The sequence below is a fragment of the Oxyura jamaicensis genome (assembly GCF_011077185.1).
Source record: "Oxyura jamaicensis isolate SHBP4307 breed ruddy duck chromosome Z unlocalized genomic scaffold, BPBGC_Ojam_1.0 oxyZ_random_OJ65937, whole genome shotgun sequence".
NCBI classification, from domain to species: Eukaryota; Metazoa; Chordata; class Aves; order Anseriformes; family Anatidae; genus Oxyura; species Oxyura jamaicensis.
Genome location: NW_023305425.1, coordinates 1 through 4,770, shown reverse-complemented (window position 1 = coordinate 4,770; position 4,770 = coordinate 1). Strand labels below are relative to the sequence as shown.

General features: G+C 45.4%; 1 long non-coding RNA gene across 1 annotated transcript; it reads left to right on the top strand.

Moving 5' to 3' along the window:
• Nucleotides 1-1,326: 1,326 nt before the first annotated feature.
• On the top strand, nucleotides 1,327-3,806 carry LOC118158682. The gene is made up of 2 exons (XR_004746872.1): nucleotides 1,327-1,754; nucleotides 3,159-3,806. It is a non-coding gene; the product is annotated as an uncharacterized LOC118158682 (long non-coding RNA).
• The last annotated feature ends 964 nt before the right edge of the window (nucleotides 3,807-4,770 follow it).

Genomic DNA, 4,770 nt, shown 5'->3' with positions numbered 1-4,770 from the left:
ATCACAGATCTGGGGTAGGAGGTTTGAAGCCTTGGCCGAGCTGCCGTTGGCAGCGCCAGCAGACAGACTGGCGGGCTGAGGGGGGGCACGGCCCGGGCGTGGGGGGTAGCAACAGCGGCAGAGCCGCTCGGTTCGGCAGGCGCAGCGGAGCGAAGCAGAGAGGGAGGCTCGAGGGCGGCCCGGTGTTGGAGGGTGGTGTCGGGGGGGCAGCAGCAGCGGCGGAGCCGAGGGCGGAGGTCGGCACGCCTCTCCTCCCTCTCCTGTGGGTGGTGCAGGATATCCCCCCTGGGTGTCCTGGGGTGTTACTTCCGGAAGCGGCTCAGATCTCTGCTTTGACCTGGCCCCGCCAACTTCTGCTTTTTCCGCGTCCGATGGTGGGTTCGGCGGGACTTCCACATGATAGAGAGGGGCATCCCCACAGTTCTCGCCTGCAATGCACGTTAAAAGTCAGTAACAGTTCTGCAAGGGCTGGCGCTCCTAGTGTTGACATCAGCAGGCAACCTCCTTCTCCGCCTCCATAGCCTTTAGTGTCAAACTCACAGACAGTTTTCACCTCCTTTTCATCTTTTTAATCCCCTGTTATAGTCCTTTCCCACATGGTATTCCCGAACTCCCGCCATTCCGTAACAGGGAACAGCAAGGCAATCTCTCTAAAATGTCCCCATCGTTGTCCTAAGTTGATCAGTTTGATCAGTTTCTTTCCTGTTGTCTCGCTACCTCTCTTAGAGAGGATTCCAGCGAGCAACAATGCAGCAGCCTCCACTTCCATGGCTGTGCTTCCCCTGAGAGGTAGGGAGCGACCCTGACCCGTGTCTGCCAAGCAACACTCTCTCAGTCGTTTATCTTCCCGTTGTCTCGCTACCTCTCTTAGAGAGTATTCCAGCGAGCAACAATGCAGCAGCCTCCACTTCCATGGCTGTGCTTCCTCTGAGAGGTAGGGAGCGACCCTGACCCGTGTCTGCCATGCAGCACCCTCTCAGCTGTTTATTTTCCCAATCCCCTCCTCCTCTAGCTGCTTACCGCAGTCTCGGAGACTTAGTCGCGCTGGACTGTCTGGTGCGTAACCATCCTCTGCTACCAGATGTTGTTGGAAAGGGAAACGGACCGGAGTAACGATGCAACCTCGATGCGAGTATAATCGTCCTCCTTTATTGCAGGTTCTCACAGAGTATATATAGGCAACTAACTACAGCATGCGCCGATAACAACTTATAATTGGTCTATCTTCTCCATGCACTTGTCTCTAGCTTGTTTCCTCATTATCTCTAATACAAGGACGTGGGAAGCAGCGCAAAGCCACCTGCAAATTCCTTTCCCACACTTGTGCATGTTGTGACTTTACTTCATTCCAGCGTCTTTAATGTGATGACACTCTTCATGTCCCAGTTTGGCCAAGTCAGGTACAATATGCAGTGAAACTTGCATTATGAACCAACAGCTCCAAATGGCAACCTCCATCTAAGCAACCACATTGAACCACCCTGCAATATCCAGTGAATAATACATTGTCATTCTCATTCTTGAAAGGAACCATTTATATTAGAAAACATGTTTTGCTGCTGCCTGAAGTCATTAAGAGTTGGTGTTACAGTGATATATTTCATTTAGAAGCTGTATGACAATTGCAAAATCCGTTCTACAACAACAAAGTTCCTTAAACTTCTTCTTTATGAAGAGAAGAAAGATGCATCAGTTTATTATCCTTCTTCTTTCTAGGTCTGGATTTTCTTTCAATAATCCCAGTTGATTCACAGGTATGTTTTTGAACTGCTGTGGGCTTAACTTCTAAGCCTGTTTTTTGTGACATACTGATCAAGTAACTGTCAGGATGTTGTCATCCATATTGTGCTTGCAATCCACTTGCTTAGACCTAACCACAGACCAGGAAAACTCATTTGCCCAACAAGAGGTGGTAAAAAGAAAAGAGGCATTAAGGGAGGATTCAGTTTGACTTCACTATGATAAATTCAAGCACAGGAAACTACTGATAGTTTATCTTTGCCTTACAGAAGCAGATACTTGCACACATGCTGCTGCCATGAATACAACCATGCATTCATGCTCTTAGTTCACGCTGTACCTGCAGGCCAGATTGACTTCTGTAAACATACTTCACTGCTGTTTCTGTTTCTGTTGGTTTTGATATTAGTTGTGGATTGAGTTCTAATGATGGGATCTTCATTAGTTTGGGCATGTTACTGAAAGCTTTCACAAGTTCCTCAGTGTGATTACTGATGCCTCATAATCCAAAGCCAATGGAGTTTATGGAAATTTTGTAGGTCAAAAGTAACCAGTTAATGCTTTTCCTTCCATGGAAACAAACTTTACACAGTTAAGAATGTAAGAATCTAGTTACAGTAAGTATCACAGATGGACTACAGCCTTCAAGGGGGGAATGCTGTCTCCCTAACTAAGATAGTATTCAACCTGGGGCCTTGTAAGAGCAGAGCTGAGGGAGAGAATCACCTCCCTTGATCTGCTGGCCACCTTGAGTTGCAGCCTGGGATATGATTGGCTTTCTGGGCTGCAAGTACACTGCTAGCTCGTATCTAGCTATTCATTCACCAGCACTCCCAAGTCCTTCTCAGCAGGGCTGCTCTCAACCCATTCATCCCCTAGTCTGTACTGATATTGGGGATCACCCTGACCCATGTACAGGACCTTGGTCTGCTCCTCAAGCCTGTCAAGGTACCTCTGGATGGCATCCCATCTTTCTAGTGCATCAAATGCACCTTTGAGCTTGGTGTTACCTGTGATTTGCTGAGGGTGTACGCCATCCCACTATCTATGTCATTAATGAAGATACTAAATAGTACTGGTTCCAGTATGGACTCTTAGGGGATGCCATTCATTAGAGGTTTCCAGTTGGATGCTATGGTGGGGGCTGTGGTTATGGCAGTGTTTCCTAGTGTGCCAGTAAATGCTCGAGCTAGCCTGTTCACATGAGATATAACAGGGAGGAAGAGGAAGGAAGGGTTTGTGCTACCACCTCTGCTTGCTTACTTGCTGTTTTGCAGAACTCTGGTCTTGCTGTGCATGTGTTAATGAAGTTCTGCTAGTAACCTGTTTTGTGCTTGTTGTAGGGAAGATGTATCTTCAGAGCATACATTTCCCTTGTGCAGTTAGTCTCTTCATTCTTCATTGTTTGTTTCAAACAGTACTGTCCTCCTATGTTTTTGGATAGTCTCACCTCAACCTTAACAAGCAGCACGCCTGGCAGCATCATCACATCAGCCAGTCACCACGAAAGCAGCATGCACGTTAGCTCCTCCAGCAGGAGCAAGACAGGAGTTATAACCAGCAGTGGAGGCAGTGCTCCTGACATCATCTCACTGGACTGAAACAAGAGGCAGCCTCGGAACTCCAGGAGAAATTGCACAGAGCTGTTTGTTGTATCTCTGGAACTTCAGCATCTTGGAAGTTACACTGATTTTTACTGAAAGGATTTGCCTTCTGGAAATGGAATAAACTCATCTACACTAGGAACAGAAGTTATAGACTTTTTTTTTTCTTGCTTGTTAAATAGCCGGTAGAGAAAAGGCCCCTGCAGAACATGCTTTTATGCTTCTGGCTTGTTCTGGGGAAACTGACTTTTTGTTGTTAGATAGATTCCACAAATGGTTTTTAATTTTGTTGTAAAGCACAGCAATAATGTAAAAAACTTTTTTTAAATAAAAAAGGCACTTAACCACTCTAGAACAACAACCTGGACAACGGTGCAGAAGTGTATGCATTGGTGAATTTTTAATATTTTCACTGGGGCCTGTAATAAACTTCATTTAAGACAATGAAGCTTTGTGAAATAGACATGACTTGTGTTTTATGTTTTCTGCTCCCCACTTTTCCCTTACTGGGGAAAGTAGGGAAAGCCTCTGTAAATGTGTTTTTTTTTTTCCTTGATTTCATGTTGTTCACAACTGTAACACTCCAAACTGTGACTTCTTCCTCTTTAATGTGTTTTGAGCTGGGGGAGGGAACAAACTATCTATGCAAGCCTTGCATTATACACATTATACAGTCTCTGTGTGCTGCCATGTCAGAAGTGGGACACCTTCCCATCAACACCAAAACCCCCAAACTATGCACAGTTGGTTTGGTAACCTTAAGAGGTGATAGAAAGAAAACTTTTCAACTTCTTAAAGTCCTTGGTGCCCTTCTGTGCCATTACCACTGAGGTGCATGCTTTCTATGGTACCTGTACGGAGTCTGTAGTGATTACTTTCTCCAGAGTGGAAGTGTTTTCTAGAATGGCTTTGCCACTTCAGTAACTGCTGTGTTCTGCTTGGGCATGCTGCAGTCTGACTTGACACAGTGGAATCATGGCCTTTGGGAAGGAAAAAAAGCTGTAGCTGCACACTGCTCCCACCAAACTGGAACTGTTTAGGGTTTAATGATGCTTTGTTCTACAGTAGAAAGCCACGATTAAAAGGCCATGTAATCAGCTAGGAATAACTTCCTCCTCCTTTTTTACTCCGAATCGGCTGCTTTGTTCAGTATATGCAGTGTCTCCCTGCATGTTTCTAAGGGTAATGTTGGCAGTACTGTATTGGAAGAGATTACAGACCAGGAAAATCAAGTAATTTCCATAGAGCTGGAATAACGATATTGTCTATATATGTTGACATAACTTTTTCATGTGTTGTTTCTGACTAACTGTATTTGAGATTACTCTTTTCCCTAGTTATCAGCATTCATTTTGCCCTGATTTTGTTCTGTATTTTTCACAGAATCACAGAATAGTCTAGGTTGGAAGAGACCTCCAAGATCACC